Source organism: Pinus tabuliformis, chromosome 5_1, assembly GCF_031772625.1.
Source record: "Pinus tabuliformis cultivar Carrire ecotype Pingquan chromosome 5_1, CPIR1, whole genome shotgun sequence".
NCBI classification, from domain to species: domain Eukaryota; kingdom Viridiplantae; phylum Streptophyta; class Pinopsida; order Pinales; family Pinaceae; genus Pinus; species Pinus tabuliformis.
The window spans coordinates 846,701,184-846,720,168 of NC_142305.1; the positions used below are offsets into that span (position 1 = coordinate 846,701,184).

Genomic DNA, 18,985 nt, shown 5'->3' on the forward strand with positions numbered 1-18,985 from the left:
TCAAATGTAATCCCCTGAGTAATGAAATTTGATCCTCTTGGAAGGAATGGCATTTACAATGTTTTTTCTGGATCTTCTTCTCATTATCTATGAAACCCAAATTATTGTTATATATCAGAGAACAATATTCACGATTTTCTGTCACGAGTATAGAAGAAGGAACATGTTACAACCCAAATTATCATATTGAGAACGATTGTAGCATATAGTCATGTACAAGAACTAGCTATAGGAGCTTGCTTAGAGAAGTTGTTTTAATTTGCCTTTTTATTTTTGCATACGAGAGGGGCTCGATCATGCTTTTCGTTTCAAGGCAATGGTCACATTCAATGGTGAAACTTTGGAAAGCCCTAATTTTTACACCACTTTGTGTTAAGCTGAACACACAACTATGGAAGTTGCTCTTAGCATTCTCTTGATAAGAGGCCCCTCACAATCTCTTGCTACAATAATCCCAAATGAAATTGCAGTGTGCAAGAATCTATTACAACTGATTGTCAAGTGGATGAGGTGTTGTTAACAATATATACAACAACGAGGTCGGGATCGAGACATATGTCGATGTTTACATGTTGTGTGGAAGTTGTGGGGATGACCTTTCAAGGTGAAGCCACAAGGTCAAAGAAGCATGCTAAAAAGAATGAAGTATCACAAAGTCTCGTTGTTGGGTTGTCTCCTGCTACAAAAGAAATAAAGTTGCCAATAGTTGATTTGTCTCCCTGTGATGGTTCACTCTAAAAATAAATCGATGGTTTTGTTGCTTCAGACATCAATGCGTGTATCGTGAATTTGCTTCTAGAAATAGTAGAAACCCTAATAATTCTAGAGTTGACCTTCAAGAGGCTTGATTTATAGGCTTCACATCTGGTTCGCCATGTTTCCTCTATGCCACTGCACATAACTAGTCATAGACAATCATGGTAAACTATTCTCCTACTATTTTGTAGACGGTGACTCCAAATCTTCAAGCACTCTTTAATTTGGCTAAGCGATGTTGGGAACCGTAACAACAACAATGGAGGATGGCGATGAAAAATTAGTATTTGAAACAAGTTCGAGAGTGGAAGTAGTCTTTAGTTTTGATCAAATGGGCACCCCTGATGATCTCCTTCAATATATTTACTACTATGGATTCAAGAAGCTTTTCGACCATTCAATTGAGAGTAGTGAGGCCCATCATCAATGTCAAAGATGTGATTGCGCAAGCCCAATCTGGTATTGGAAAGACATCCATGATTTCCCTCACTGTTTGTTAGATAATCAATACCTCTGTGCAAGAGGTTCAAGCTTTAACTATGTCACCTACATGAAAACCATAAGGACTAGAGTTTATTTTGTTTGGCTGTCGAAACCCAACCAAATGTATCTCGATTGTTAGATCTTTCAAGTTTATGATAACGATGTTGCTATGAAGATGGTCAGTCTCTGACATTGGCTTGCTTGTTGTCAGACTTTTCCTTGAAACAATGGATAATTATGTTGGAACCGTCAACTCCAGCAGATCCGAACTGCTATTACTTTCATCTCCATTGGATGTACATGTGATCACTATTTTGAACATGAACTTTGGGTATGTGGCCAAGATTTTAGTTGCTTTGACATAACCCTTGTTAGCCTCTAGCCATATCCAAAAGCACAATGACAACTTTGCAATGATGTGAGGATTTTGATCGGAATCTTGTCTCAACATATTCCATGAAGGCTAAGAAGAGAATGAGATTTCTCTCTTGGTAGAAGAAATTTCATGCCAGAGCAGAGTCACAATAGTGCTTCCACTATTTTCAAATAAAATTTTGGATCTGAGCTTCCCTAAATTGTAGATTGTCAAACCTCCATGTGAATACCTCGTATTAACAGTGAGGGTAATTATGTGTCCATTTTCTTTTTCAATCATTCTTGTTCGTAGTTCACTCACCTTCAAATGCCCAGCTTGGCCGATCATACAGGTGTTGGCATCTCCCGAAGCTCATCCATGGACATCACAAGCGATGAAACTATGTAGAAACATGTGAGAGAAGGAACGAACTGACATAAATTTTTGCTGGGAGAAGTAACTAGACATCAATTTCACTGATAACAACAAAAAACTAGATTTTCAAGAGTAATGAACGAAAACTGCCAATCTTATGCAACATGATAGAAGAGAGAACAACCATGCATAACATATTCTAAAGCTGTTAATAGTGGAGATAGGGACTATTTTTGGCATTTAAGAGATATTTTAATCCATTTGGACCACTGCTAGTTGTTGTTATAAGGAACTATCCACAAGTAACTGCCTCATGCATGAGTGAAAATAGAGATAGGTAATCTCAAGGAGGCGTTGAGACAAAATTGCTCACAACAGGAGGAGCGATGTGTTACCCACCATTTTGTGGGTAGTATCCTTAGGAGGAATTTTTTCTCCAAGATGGTCCTCAACCGGCAACCAACAACCCCTTGCAGCCATCAACTAGCTCATTGTGCCATTTCTCCGCCCCCTGAGCCAGCCATGTGGTACCTTGCCCATCTGTCATGATCGTATGTTTGAAGGTGGGCCTCCCAAAGCTAAAGGTATGCCTTGTCATTTTGAAATTAATGGGGGGATTCGGTGGAAAGAATGGGCTAGGTCTGTGCTTCTGTTCCCTAGACCCCTTCTGGGACTTAACCTTGGATTCTAGTCTCATGGGATCTCTTTTACTGACCACTTGGTTTCAGGGATGATATTTCATGGGAAACCCCGATTTTGGTTGCATGGTCCCACTCCCTTATCTGCTTACATTACCCCCTTTCCATTCATTATTATCCCATCCATCACTTCTCCCCCCTGGGTCCACATTCCTCCATCGGGTCCACATAGGGTCAGCTCACCCCTTCCCCTTGCCCACACCTTGGGTCATGGCATGCAATGAAACCCGAAGGTGGATGCAGCTAAAAAGAAAGTCAAAAGCATATATGGACACATTCAACAGGAAAGGTACCACAAAACGCAAAAGATGGTTGGGACAAAAGCATTTAGCACGTGGGAAAAAGCCATTACATGAAGCTCTACCCCATCATCATGGCCATCACCCTGGTTCCAACAGGTTCTATGAACCTCCCTCATCATATAGGAACCCATGATTGTCCCAACCCCTGGTGGGCGATGAACCACCCCACCTTAAAGGGGGGAATTCATTGCTATATATTATACATCATGCTGTAACCCCTTGAGCCCCAAGCAGTTAATCAAAGAAAATCATAAAAAGGCAAAAGGCATATAAAGAAGGGTGGAAAAACCAAGGTTGGCGCACTTCATGTACTACGATTGCTCCCTCCTATACCTTATAAACCCAAGTGTGGGCTCCCTTCTTATTAGCTACCCTGACGCCCCAACATGTGACCCAGGGCTACCCCCTCTCATTCACCTATCTGCCACATGCCACAACCTTTTGACGGATGTACCTTGACCATATTATCCTCTTTAGAAGCAGAAACCACCTAATAGGATACTTGGTTAACCCCACTGAGAGTTTAGGAAACATTGACACACCCAAAGCCCATTATGGAAGAGCAAACCATTATGATGTCCCCACTTGTGGTCCATGATTAGGTAAGCTCATTCACTCAATTTCTCTAATGACTTGTACTGGAAGCTTAGGGAACACATTGGATCTTATGCAGGATTGCAGATGGTTTCTATTTGGGGTTTGGTCTCCCTATACGGGGTCCTAATCCTCCAGAGGGCTACATTTGCACATATAGGGTTAGCGTTGAGAGCCATGGGCCTCCATGGCAGCAAATTGCACTTCATGGATCCCCACATCCATTCAGAGATTGCTCGTGGTTTACTTATTGGACGAGGAGGATGCACCTGATCCATCATGCCCAGTTGACCCGAGGTCTATACCACACACTTAGCAGATGATCCAGGACTTCTACAATGATGTGGTATCTCCTACATTGTCATCATAGCCCTTGAGGGCAACCTACATGCATCTTCGAATTGTTTGGAGACCCATGAGGACACTTGTGTGCCCTCACAGTTATTTGGAGCACCATAGGTTATTACAAGGGGCCAACCCCTTGTCCACTGCCTTTGAGGGTCCTATTCTTCATTATGGCACCCATGGACCTCATCAAGCCTCTTAGAGAGCCCTACAGCATGCATAAATTATTATTTGTCCTCTTGAGAGGCTTATCTTTTCTTTAATGAGCTAGTTTGGTGGGCTTGTCACCAAAGTTATGTCATTTGCACATTATTTTATTTTTAGGGGCTAATGTAGGCTCATAGCTAAATCGAACTCTTGAGTGGTGTATAAATAGGAGTTAGTTGGATTCATTTGTATCATCACTTGACTGGGGATTTCTCTATCTTTAGAGAATTTCACGCTTTTTCCTTGGAGGACTATTATGGATGATGGATGAATTTTGTTGTATGGATTTGGGCTATTTCTATCTTGAAGCTTCTTATTTACAAGTACGATGCTGGTTGGATATATTCTCTAACATTGTAAGTGCAAATTTAATGTTATTTTCTTGACGCTGCATACATTTGAATTTCGCTATAATTAGGGCTAATTGCTGCATGTATGAAATGTGGAAATATGTGTCTATTTAGCTTATTCTTTGTATGGGCCATTGTTAGATGAATGCAATCTCCTAGAGATCATGTTATCCTGATAAGCTTGCACCATTTGCATGAAGTATAAATGCTTGAAAGTCACTTTTCTTCTCTTTCCTCTAACATTGGACGAAGTTGACTTTTGGAGCCTCCTTGAACAAGAAACTAAATCTTTCTTCATTATTATCCTTGACTCCATATCCCCAAGTGAATTAAGCACTGGTCCCTCAAAAAGGGTGATCATTTGATCCTCTTTTTACCCCTTTTCCCTTTCTCCCTAGGTCTAGCCTCATTAGGTCATCTAGGGCATCAATTTCCTGGGAAACTGGCCACAAGAAAACTTCAATCTCCTAGATACAACTCCGCTGGTGGGTCCCCTTGCTCTCCAAATCTAAAACAATTATGACGGTGGAATCTCCGGATACCTGAAGCCCTAGCTCTAGGATCAAGTTTTGCCTAGGTGTTCCCAAGGCTAGAACCTAGTAGGATCAATTTGACAGTTTTGGAAGAAAACCCTTGTTTGATCCTTTCCCCTCACCTTGGCCAGGTTAAGAACATCATTGGTTGCCTAATATCCATCCCTTAACTTGGTCTGGGTCCACTTGGCCTCATGTGGTCCCATTCTTCACCAAGGCCTATTTATCAAAGACTACTCGAGAATCGAAGTTCTCAAAAGGATTTTAGGGATTTGAGAACCTTCTTCATGGGTCTTATCCTTCTATCGCAACCCTCCAATCCTCATCCCGTTTCCCTAAAAGATCAAGCCCCTTACTTGAAGAGCAAGCAAGCCCTATCCTTCAAAATCTTCTAGAAAGGGAATCATTTGAGTCAATCCGCCCCTTCATTGATATATACTTTATAAGTGTTCTCCCAACAATCGGTTCTCCTCCCATCAACGAAAGTCCGTAAAGAGTAGGGAGTCTTAGCTGTGGTGACAGCGGGCTAAGATTCCATTGTTGCCCTTGACCTAACAGTTGTCCTCATAGGAACCCCCTTTAGGTCCCCCGCTAGTTTGTGTGAAAACACGATGCTCAATATGGAATCAACAGAGTTACACAGGTCAGAGAATATCAGAGGGTGGCTAGATACTAAAAGTAATCTCCATGAGGAGTTACAATAAAGAATAACAAAGCTGTAGCGTGACTTGTGAGGCTGCATTCTTTGTTGGGATCATAACCAAATAACCTCATGAAAGCCAACCACCTTACAACTACGGGGAGTAGAGGCAATGTTGACAGGTCAGAATGGTAGATTTGCTGTGTAGATGGGCTATGCCAGAATGACAAATCTTTGAGTTGGACTGGAGTTAGTCTTGTAATGAATAATTCCTAGGTCTACAAATGCCACAAAACTATGGTTCACAAACTTTAAGTAGGGCAAGAGTACGCTTGCCTTGATACCATGTTAAACTCACACAAAATACAGATCCGAATTAGATAAACGTGTGATGTATTCTATTCACAAGATGTAAATATGAATACATTTTTCATCGACCCTGGGTTTTCATCTTCCAAGAGGTCTCTTGGACATCTATGATGATTGGCTTTCACATGGGGCTTTATGCCTTCCATTCAAGTGAATGAGCCAAATACACATAACCCCAAGGATTATGTTTCCAACTTATTTTCTCATGAGCATATGAAGGTATTCATGTGGAAAGAAATCGTAACCAATGGATATGCTTATTAGGTGGATATACAAAACATGCCTTTTCAAATCTCTTAGATATGAAGGTCCATAGACTAGTTGTGTTAGAACCGGTGTTGATAATATCGCCAACATATCGGCGATATTTGAAAATATCGCGATATTTTCGGCAAAACGATATATCGCCGAGTAAATATCGCGATATTTTCAAAATATAGACAAAATATCGCGATATTTTGAAATTATCTGCTAAATATCTCCATATATTGAAAATATTGGCTATGTTTAAAAACTTGAAAAAATTGATTTTTTATGTTTGCCAATATTTTCCAATATTTTGCCGATATTTTCACTGATATGATGTTTTTAGGACCCTTGCCGATATTTGCCGATACCAATATTTTCGACACTAGTTAGAACCATAGCTCTAATACCATATGTAAAGATCTAATTTTTTGGAGATTCATAATTCAATTGTACCATAAATAAATCTAATTATTAATCTTTAGAAAATTAGATCTTTAGATATGGTGTTAGAGCTATGGTTCTAGCCCTAAGGGCCTACAGACCTTCCTAAATAAGAGATTTGAAAAAACATGTTTGTATAGTACATATCTAATATAGATCTGTATGTATATAGAAATCTACTTTTTGGATCTGAAAAATATATACATATACAAAAATTTGGTTATATTTGAAAGATATTATATATATATTTGCTATAATATCTAATATATAGATATGATTTTGAAATGAAGATATATAGAGTGATAGCTTGAAAACACAAATTCACCTCCCTCGTCTAGTCACCAATGGAAATGAAAATAGTTGCAACCCCCTTAATGGAATTTTGGCCTATGAATTTAATTTTGTTTTTTAATGGAGTTTCATATCTCTATATAAATGTTCGTAGCATTTGCCTTCATTTCTATTGGTGACTGGACTAAGGAGGTAAACCAGTGTTTTCAATTTCTCTCTCTTTATATATCTTTATTTTGAAATCATATTTATATATTAGATCTATAACAATCAATTGGATGTAGTTTGGGTGGTTGGGAAAAATGTTGTTATCCTCCCCACCTGGGTTCAATTCATACATGTGACATGGTCAACTCATAATGACTAGATCCTAGCTTCAAGCCTTGTTGTCTAAGAGTCCCTCAAGGACTGCAACACTTACATTCCTCATATGAATGTTAATCAAGGTTGTCATTGATGTCAATATGGCATTGGCCGAGATGACGAATATTCTTGAGATGCCTATTGAATATCATGAAACCCTAGGAGAAAACCCTAAGCATGAACATGATGCATGATCTAATGATGAACAATGAAGCCCTAGATATTGTGCAAACCCTAGATCCTAAATACATGAGCAAACCCTTTTCCCTAATCTTTTGATGAAATCCTAATCCTAGTCATAATTCCTTACAAAAGTCCTAAATCCCTAAAAGATATTCATAAAAAATATATCTAAAAAAAGGGGGGCACATACTTCTTTATTTCACCATTCCCTAATAACTCTCTATTATAACAAAAGTCTAAGTGTAACCTTTGTATGATATCTACATATTACTTTGAAGCCCCATTCATTCCACATATCGGCTCCCCATATGATGTCACATAACACACAATATAATCAACGCTGGACATTAGACATTACATAATTTTTAGTTTGCTCCAGTTGTTTGTAGGTCAGCTTCCTAATTCGCAAGTCAGTTCTCAAGCCAATAGTCGTAACCTTTTACGACATGACAACTATGTATATATAAAGTCATCAATCATTCTATTTGGAAATAAAATAACCAAGTTATGAGTTTTAGGGAAAAGAAGATATAGTTCACAAAAACCAAAAGGATATATCATAAATATTTGCGGGCTTGAATGTAACTCTCGACGAAGATTCTGCGGACCTGAGAAGAATAATATTGAAGACCTGTTTGTGGAAATACTTTTGTGGCCCTGTACTATTTTTACAAATATTTTTACGTACCCGTGGGATTGCAGCCTTGTGGAAGGTTATTTTTTTGTGCCTCAGATCTGTGGTAGACTACTGTGGAACTCGAACTTGAGGAGAAGAACAAGGGCTTGATCTGTGACAGCTTCCATTGCAGCTCGGACAGGGACAAAGAACACTCATATACAAGTTCAGATTTCTCTTGTTGACTTTGGAACAATCACCAAATAAACTCGGACCTCATAAGCCTGATCTGAAGAATAATGGTCTCAGTTTTTACAGTGAAAGTGCAGATTTGTTTAGGGCTCGGTGCTTGTGGGCCACATTTGAAGACCTTGGACAAGTAGACAACTTGGCTGTGTGGACATTTTTTATGTGGCTCAAACTAGTTTCTAAGCACAGTACAATGACCTCTTAAGGCTCAGACCTGTGACAAATTTATTAAAGTATAACCTTAGACCAGTCAACATTAACACCTCAGTGAGTGGATAGTCACATTGCTTTGGACTTAGCCCAATAGCTTGGTGTTTTAGCACAGTTTGAAAGGCTCGGACCTGCAAGGTGTTAACCAGTGGAGGATCAGAAGGATACCACTGCGGTGGCTCGAATTTTTGGTAAGGACACAGTCTTGCGTGAAGTTTGAAGACAAGCTACACTCTCAGACCTGTGGTGGTAGTCTCTTGTGAAAACTTAGATCTGAGCTATTGTGAAGTGTGACTTGTGGAGGTTTGGTTGAAGATTAAATCTAAAGTATTGAAGCCTTCATTGTTGAAAAGACAACCTTGAGTATCAGACCTCAGTTGAAGGAGTAGGCCATTAACATCATTTGGAGCACCTATTGAAGACATTTATTGGGACAACTGATTGAAGACAGTTTGGTGAATTGTCTTGAAGATAACATTGAAGACCATGATGCATTGTTGATGACATCATGAGGTAACCTTGGAGATCTTTGTTTGGGTGACATGAAGAGAAGTGGCAACACCTTCTAAGAAGACAAGGTTGTCATTGATGAAGTAATGTGGAGACTAAGTGAAGGTACTGTTGAAGATTGATAGGGCTTAGTGAAAAAGACATTGGGAGCCATGAAGTACAAGTAAACATATCGTGACGAAGTAAAGCAAGAGTTGGAGCCTTCAAAAGACAAGGTTGGTGCCTTGGAGGATAGGGTTGGACCCATAGAGGATCGAAGTCCTCAAGAAACCAAGTCGGAGCCTGAACCAGATATAGGGTTGGAGCCTCAAAATTGACAAGGTTGGAATCTTGGAAGTCCAAGTCGGTGCTTGGCAAATACAGGTTGGAACCTGGGAGATTGAAGATCGGTGTCTTCATCTAGGGTTGGAGCCCTACATATATTGTACTTGATTTATTGAAGAAATTAATAAAAACATTTATTCTTATTGTTCATTTTGTGTTCTAAATATAAGTCACCTAATTGGTAAAAGTAACAATTGAAAAGGAACACTGATTCACCCCCTTCCCCCCTCAGTATTTCCAACGATGAAATATAAATATATTTCTTCGAACAACACACACACACACACATATATTTCAGATCTATTTTCATTTCCATTGGTGATTGGACGAGGGTGGTAAATTTGTGTTTTCTAGTTCTCTTTCTCTGTATCTTCATTTCGAAATCATATTTATATATTAGATGTTATAACAAATGTGTATGTGTGTGCAATCTAATCATATATATATATATATATATTTACTTATTTATTTTTATTTTTTATTTTTTATTTTATTTCAGATGCAAAGTAGATTTTTGTATGCATATATATCTATATTAGATCTATACAAACATGTCTTCTTAAATCCCTTTTTTAGAAAGGTCCATAGCTCCTTAGGGTTAGAACCATAATTTTGATATCATATGTAAATATTGAATTTTCTAAAGATTCATAATTAAATTATATAACAATAGAATTTGAATTATTTCCTGATAAGAAAATGACTTATCTGATGGTTGCCAAGAATTGCTTACTTGCACAATGGTTGACATAGATCCGACACGCTTTAGACTCGATTTCGCTCACTGTAACAAATATGCAGGGAAAAACTCTCCACCCAACCGTAGACCTTGCTACTCTAGTTCTCTTAGTAGCAGGTCATCCACGAGCCCTTAATCCACTACTTTTCCAACTCTTCTTAGCCTTGTCCTCAATTTCCCATGCAAAAGAGATGCCCTTTTCTCCTTTCTTGTATAGAACTCAATGATGATAAAAATATTGATCCCTAGGATTCACTTGTCATTATGTAATTGTTTCGTTATCTTAGATTTTTCTTCTCCCATAAAACTATCTTATTTTCAATGTTTTTCCTTTTATTAGATAAATATTTTATTATTATTATTTTTATCAATTTATTTTTTTCCTTTGTACTATGATATTTGTTTATTATTATTATATTACTTATTGAGTAATATGCTAAGTTACCCCCCAACTCTTGGAAACACCGTTTAGCGTTTCGGATACGGAAACACGTACTTAACGACATGGAAATGTTTCCGCCACGTTTCACTTTTTTGGAAACGGCTAGCCTGAGATCGGAAACGTTTCAAAGGAGTTTCAAGAAAATTTGATACGTTTCCATAAAATTTGGACACGTTTCCATAAAATATGGATGCTTTTCCAAGTTTCTAGGTTTCTAGTTTTCCAAGTTTCCAATGTTCTAGGCACTTTATTGTAAGAATATATTCCAGGTTTGTTTGTCCAAAGCATCTAAATGCAGCTGAATTCTTTGCAGACCTTATATCAACTGATTACACAACTCATCTGAAAGTGAGCATTTATTTTGAAAAAGGATTCATGACATGATAGAGATATTTGCCAACAAGTTTTCGACAATGCTAGATCTAAAGGATGGAAACATGGAATTTGGAATGGAAACTCATAAGGTATCTATGAAATCAAGAAGGAAAGTTGTTACCCACAAAGTTGGCTGGTGGAAGCAGTTTCTTTGCATTAGGTTAAATTTCTTAGCATTTCTTTACTAGTATCATACTTCACAATACTTAATTGCTTAAATTGTGACATCTTGATTCTTAGGCTTATGATCTTAGGTTGTGAATAAATAAATCCAACTTACTTCTTTCTATGAATTTCAGAGCATCTCATGTTGTAGTTACTGGAATACAGTCCAATTTATAATATATAGATGCTGTTTTTTACAATGATTAAATTTACATTATATTCGGTGATACTAAACAATATTCTATGTCATGACTCCTTTAGAGTATAGACCAAGATACTGTACAACATACTATTTATAAAGCCAAATTCACTATGTTGCCTCTGCGTTAGTGCTGTCAAATTCATTAGAAAAATATATAATTTCATGAAGTATGATGTGACTGTAAAAACAATCTCATATTCCTTTAAAGTGTGAGTGGGTATTGACATTTTAATCAAAGTTGCCAACTTGAATGTTATAATAATCATTGATGATGATGATGATGATGATGACGACAATGTTTATACTGAATTGATGATGATGATTTGTTTATGTTGAATTGGTGATGATGATTATGTATTTTTAAATATAGAATCTAGATTCTAAAGACTAAAAGATTAATGATAATATGAAATTTTTATTTTATCATATATATAAAAGATTAATGATAATATGAAATTTTTATTTTATCATATATATATATATATATATATATATATATATATATATATGTCGTTTCCTTGCCGTATCGTATCCAAATTTCTTGAAAATTTGTCGTATCCGTTTCAAACCCCATATTTGTATCCGTTCCCGTATCCGTTTCAATGCAACTTAGGTAATATGTAATATGGGCAAAGTTTGTTGATAACGAAGCCTTTTGGTTTCTTGCTAGCTGACCATAACACAATATTGTTACCAGTAAATACAAGGAATAATTATATAATTGTAATGAACAATAGTTCATTTGTGGACAGATATCGAACATAAGAAGGATGACATAAAAGAGCCCATATGGATAAACAAATATATAATTGATAATATGTAATATTCCTAATGGAAATATTCAATGTTAAACAAAGCAAACATAGTAGAAACACACACAGAAAATTTCAACACATTTAACAACAAGAAATCTCCATGAACTGTGCTGACCTGAGCCATTTTATTAATAAATAAGAGGGTACAATGTGGTGCTGGAAATAGTGCACTTGGGCTTGCTCAAGGCAAGCTAGCTAAGCCCAAATGAACAATAAGAAATCCCTCTCAAATCTGTTGCTTCCATAGTTTTAAAAACTGGTTACTGGTCTAACCGGCCGGTTAGCAAGGCCGCCGGTCCAGACCGGCCAAAAAACCCGGTTTGAATGGCCATTTCTCCATTTTTTTTGCCCTAACCGGTGAAAACCGGCCAGTTTAGGACAGAACTGGCCGGTTTGTATCAAACTGGCCGGTTCCGTCCTAAACCAGTCGGTTTGTATCAAACTGGCCGGTTCTGTCCTAAACCAGTCGGTTTTAGGCACGCCCACCGTAAAGTGAAAAAAGCGGACTTCTGACTGTGGTTTAGGGGTTTTGGGGGGAAACTAAGAGTGTTTTCCCTCCAAAAACGCCCTCTCCAAGCCTTTAAGAGGCCCCTCTCACTCTCATTTGTCTCACACAACTGATTTGGAGTGTTTGTGAGTTTGTTTGTGAGCTTGGAGAGTGTTGAGTTTTAGCTGAAGTAGTCATCTTGGAGTTGGAGTTGGAGCTATTTTGGTGATAGTGTGTAGCTGTCAGTGGAGTTGCCATCTTCAAGAGGAGGCTAAGTAAGCTAGTTTGCATTTCTAGGTAAGGATTTGCACTTGAAAATTCCTCAGTTGACTGCTGTCCATGAATTAATTTTTTTTATGTGTTATAAACTTCTCACTTCTATGATCTATCACTATGCTATGAACTCTCTAGCTCTATGCTATCAAATTTTGTAGCTTGCATGTGCATTTGTTTTCCTACATTTATCTTTGGTTTTCCATGTTTCTTAGCTGCAATTTTTTTTTTTAAATGGTAGATTTCTTTGCAAATTGTTATTATTTCAAGCAAACATGGCTCCAAAAGGAAAGGACAGTGCATGGGCTCATTGTGATGTAATTGATGGAAAAATGATACGCAAATTATGCCATAAATCTATTGGAGGTGGAGGTATTCTTAGGTTGAAACAACACTTGGCTGGGATAAGAGGCCAAGTAAAACCATGTGATGCGCCAAATGCACTGTTAGGTCCTATTAGGGCAGAATACATTTCCAGGCTTGAAAATTTTTATGAGGATAAGGCTAGGGAGAAGGCCATCCAAGATGACATTGCAAGGAAGAGGGAATTATTAGAAGCCATGAAAGCGAGTGGGTATGATGATTATGAGATTCAAGACTCCTCTTCTATCCGTTCCACCAATGACCCCTTTCACTATGTTCATCCTTCTTTTGGCCAACCATCAAAAGGAACAAAGAGAACAAACATCGAAAGTTATTTCTCATCTTCTGCCAACATTGCCTCTTCTAATCCCACTTCCTCCTAGCCAAGTTCTCAACCCACTTTGGATCAACATTGGAAAAGACAATGCAAAGAAACTTCTCATCAATACATTGCTAGATGGTGGTATGATTCAGATATCCCAGTTAATGCTGCTTGCTCACCTTATTAGCAAGCTATGTGGGACTTTGTTATAGCTGCAGGAAAGGGCTTCAAAGGCCCTAGTATGCATGACTTGAGGGGAGCTCTTTTGCAAAAAGAGATATCTTCCATTGATGAGTATTTGGTTGAGTTTAAAGATTCATGGCTCAAAACAGGTTGTTCCATCATGTCAGATGGATGGACCGATGGAAAGAACCACACTATCATTAATTTCCTTGTTTCTTGCCCTCAAGGAACCATGTTTTTGAAATCAGTTGATGCATCTGATAAGGTAAAGGATGCAACCCTTCTATTTGAGCTTTTGGATAGCATTATTTAGGAAGTTGGGGAGCAACATGTTGTGCAGGTCATCACTGATAATGCCTCAAACTATGTTCTAGCTGGAAAGATGCTTGAGACCAATATAAGACCATATTTTGGACTTCATGTGCTGCACATTGCATAGAGCTCATACTTGAGGATATAGGCAAAGTGGAGTAGGTAAAAAACACTGTAGAGCATGCCAAGTGCATTAGAAAATACATTTACAACCACTCATGGGTATTGAGCCTAATGAGGAAACACACTGGGGGCAAAGAGCTTGTTAGGCCTGCAATTACGAGATTTGCAACTCACTTCCTCACGTTGCAATGTCTCAATGGTCAACATAAAAACTTGTAGAAAATGTTTTCCTCTAAAGAATGGTCTGAATCTCGGTGGGGTCGTAGACCAGATGGAAAAGACACCAAAAAGTAAGTGTTAGACACTTATTTTTGGAAAAGGTCTCTAGAGCTTGTGAAAATTACCGAGCCCCTTGTTAAGGTGCTAAGGTTGGTGGATGGGGAAAGATTGGCCATGGGCTACATTTATGAGGCTATGGATCAGGCAAAGGAGCAGATATGGGCAGCTTGCAAGGACAGGTTAGCTAAATATGGCCGTATATGGGAGATCATTGATAACAGATGGAACAATCAACTCCATCGTCCTATATATGCCGTTGGGTATTTTTTGAACCCAAAGTATCACTATAAAAATCGGCTACGAGATCTGCATGATGGGGAGGTTAGAGCTGGATTGATTGATTGCTTGGAGCACATGGTCCCTAGCCACGCAGACCAGTTGGAAATACATAGACAGCTTACTGTTTTCAATATGGCAGGTGGTACTTTTGGCAAAAACTTGGCAAATATGGCAAGAGATGTGGACCAACCAGGTAAGCAATTTCCAATTTGTTTTTCTTTTCAAGTTAAAATTGTTTACGTTCTTTACAATTCAAATTATAAACTAAGTTACTAATTAATGTCTTTTTCTTTGCAGCACATTGGTGGGAGTCATTTGGTGGCCAGTGCCCTCAATTGCAAAGGTTTGCAATTAGAGTCCTCAGTCAAACTTGCAGTGCTTCAGGTTGTGAGTGCAATTGGTCTGTTTTTGAGCGCATACACACGAAGAAGAGAAACTGTTTGGAACAAAAACGGTTAAATGATCTTGTTTTCGTGCAATACAACCTTCGACTGAGGTGGAACCAAATGATGAGCAAAACACCTGATCTAGATCCCATTGTGTTGGACGATATTGATACAACATCAGAATGCGTGGAGGAGATTGAAGATCCTGTGTTTGAGGCTGATTTTGATATCGACATGGCTTTAGCGGGGGATGAAGCAGATTATGTGGCGGCATCAGAACCAGGATCAGTGGCGACATCAAGGAAAGGCGAAGAACCAATGGAAGGGACTAGTCGTGCAGGTCGACAAACTTGTGCTTCCATTAGGTCCACTTCTATTGTCATTGGTGGCATTGATATTGAGGTTGCAGATTAGGCTGAGGCATCCTCAGACTCTGAACCAAATGATGTCTATGTAGCTCCTGATGATGATCCTGTGTCTAGTAGTGGTGATGAACTTGATGATTGATCATGTGTACACTGTAGACTTGTAGTAGACTGTAGGCCAATAGCCTCATAGCTTGCAACATTGTTTTGGACTTTATAGGCCATTTAGAGCCTCATTTCTTATGTATTTTGCTATTTTGTCGATGATATGTATTGCACTCGATGCCATTTTGATATATTCACCTTTACATGGTATATAAATGAGCAAACTTTGCATATTTTGTCTCTATTGGCTTGGAATCATGGTTTTACATCTTAAAAATAGTTTTGTTTCATTAAAAATTAATTATTTAATGTATTTTTTTTAAAACCAGTTCGTTTAGACCAAACCAGTCCCGGTTAGACCGGTTCCGGTCGGTAAACCGGTTCATTAGGTGGGTTGGTCCAATCACCGGTTCCGGTTTTAAAAACATTGGTTGCTTCTCTCTCTTGGCTCTATGCTGAAACTACCTAGAAATATGCTGCTGCCTACAAAGAACTGCTACTAGGGCCTTCTTAGATGCTTAGAAAATTCCGGGAAATTAATCCCGGGCTCTCCAACAATCAACACACAAAAACCCATGAAGGAATTGGCCAAATGTTGACCTTGGAATTTCGGCTCAATTTTCCCCTAGAGAATGTAGCTGCTGGTTGAGTTAGTGCCCCTATTTGACCCCTCAGATCTGCCCATAAATTCTGCCAAATTAATCTTGGCCTCTCCTCAATAAACTCAGAAATATCCAGAAAGGGTTTGTCCTAGTTTTGACGCTCCAAAATTGACCCCCAAATGCTTGGCCCTCCTCCACAAGTAGAAGATGTAACCTGTAGCAAATGCTGCATCTGTTGTTTCGCCAAAATGCTGGAAAAACCCCCACCACACTTCCTCGGACTCTACCTCAAGTTTCAGCCCCTAACTCCCTTCACTCCTCAACCTCCAAGCATTCCTCCTCCAAGAACTGCGCAGTCCCTATGTTGTTGCTGCCAATCCTCTCCACAAACTCGCACTCCCTGCTGTTGGTACGAACTGGTATAGGTAGGACTCCCTCCTTGGGTTGGCACTCGAAGTCCACCGACGCAGGGGTTGAGATCTTCACTCGGAGACACTCGTGTGCTAAAAAGCATGGTAGGCTTGGCTTCCGCTCAAGCGTGCTATGTCAAAGACACAATTTTTGAATAGATGAATGAATGCCCAAAATGAGTGCTTCTTGCTCTATTTATCAAAGAGCCTCCAAGATGCCGATGTGGGCCCAACTCGACTTCCCCCACCAACTTCGCTCCAATGAGAGTGTCTTCCACATGTGGGCCGTAATTCTCCATGTGGTGGCCCCCATGCTCCACTAGAGCCACAATATTTGCCTTCCTTCCTAATGTTTGGGCCCTCACTTAATCCCAAAACTCATGTGGGACCTTTGAACCCACATTTTCTAAGTGCAAACATGAAATAAGACAAAATTGGGCAAGATTGATATTTCCCTTAGCAATATTGCTAAGTGGGAATATCACATAATAAACATGCAATTGATTGCAATAGCATGTGATATTGTGTATAAATATACATTGAATGGTCACATATGTGAATATACATGTATTTTAGATGTGCCCATTGGAAATTATTATTATTGTTATTATATGTATTTTATGTGTGTTGCATTGTCTTTCCTGTCATAGATACTCTAATCATAAAGCATAATTTGGAAAAGGTTCATATTTGTTCTTGAATGTAATGTCTTCACCTAATTCTTTGTTCTTAGTTTTGTGATGGTTACAAATGAGTAGTACGGTCTTCAAAGTGCTAAACAAATTTGTTGAAAGTTCAGTCTATACTAGTTTGATCTTATGTGTAACCAAGCTTATTGGACTATTGAAAAATATCATTCATCTTTGCTTTCAAAATGTAATGTGAGGTAGGGATGTGATCAACTCTTACAACCACACTTATCAACTATGGTGTGACCCTTTTAGATTTTTGGAATGCTATTTTATTTAGATGGTCTCCCTAGTAGAAACACGAGATGCTCTCTTAACCATTGCTTGGAAGGTTTTAATTCTTTTGCAGTTGTAATGGAAAAATTGGATCTTCACCCTTTTTTCATGGTGAATTTACTCTCTTAATTGGTGAATCTACCCTTGTGACTCTCTTTCTAGGAAACTTAATTCTTTTAACTATACACTCCTTTGGCTACTCTAAGATTTAGTACAATTGTTTGTATCACGGGAAAGAGAAGGTATGTCCAACAACAGTGATCCCTATTGTGGGAAATAATGTTTATACTGACCACTGACTGCAGTGATTGTGAAGTCATCCATAATAGTTGGATGCTTTGCCAAGACTTAATGGTGTTTGATTGTCGATGTTTCTAACCTAAACAACTTGGTACTATTTGTGACAACAAAATATAGCACTCACAAAAGTGTAGAAGCCCAAGCACCAAAGTGATAGCTTTTGTGTAGCTCAGGAAGGTTTCACTCTATCACTTCAACAGTGCTTCCTCACGCTTTGGGTTGGCTCTTCCCCAACACAAGGGGACATTCTCTAAAATAAGATTGTTAAGTCTATTTAATGGAGGTTCAGGATGAACTTATGAAGTTTGAAGAGTCTGCCTTAACAAAACAAAGGTTGTAATATATGAAAGGAAATGGAAATGGGAAAGAAAGCAAATGAAGAAGGGAACAAGGAAATGGGATCATATGGGACCAATGCCTATCAACCTAATGGGCTAATGGAGTTCAGAAATATTGCGTGAAATGATAGAACTAGTTTGTTATAATCGACTACCTTGGTTAGGTTCTATGGGAGAAAGGGCTAGTTTACCACATCCAATTATCTAATGGATGAAAGAACTAGTTTGATACTTCCATTTAATTGTGCACTCAAGGATAAAAGGAACTAATTTGATGCATTTAACCTGAGTGTTTGTTGGATATGTGATGTGGAAACTAGTCCTAGAGAGCCATGGGTGCCACTCATCAATCCTAATATGAAGGTGTTTTTTTTGACTGAATTGTACTTTCAATCTACAACTTAATCTGATCTGATAGAAGATGGGCAACAATTGCAAAAATAAATGACAAATAGAACAAGAGGGAGATCCTCTGCACATTGCTTTACTCTTGGAAGACTAGTGTTTCATTACTAAGCCTTCACATAAGTATTAAGTATGATAATAAGAAGCCTCTACAACATATTAACAAAGATTGAAAAGCATAAACAGAATAAATGGGAGCTTCAAGAGTAACAACAAGCATCAAGCTTCTAACCATGAGCAAATGGGAGATCTCCTGGTTTATTTATAAAAATTTGGGAGTGAATCCCAATGTGGTTTGAATTCTCCA

The 18,985-nt window shown here is 38.4% G+C and overlaps 1 protein-coding gene across 2 annotated transcripts in view; it reads left to right on the top strand.

Moving 5' to 3' along the window:
* The window catches only part of LOC149167505 (uncharacterized), a 310,037-nt gene that overhangs the window by 178,866 nt on the left and 112,186 nt on the right, over positions 1-18,985 (top strand). The gene's annotated exons all lie outside the window — the stretch shown is intronic.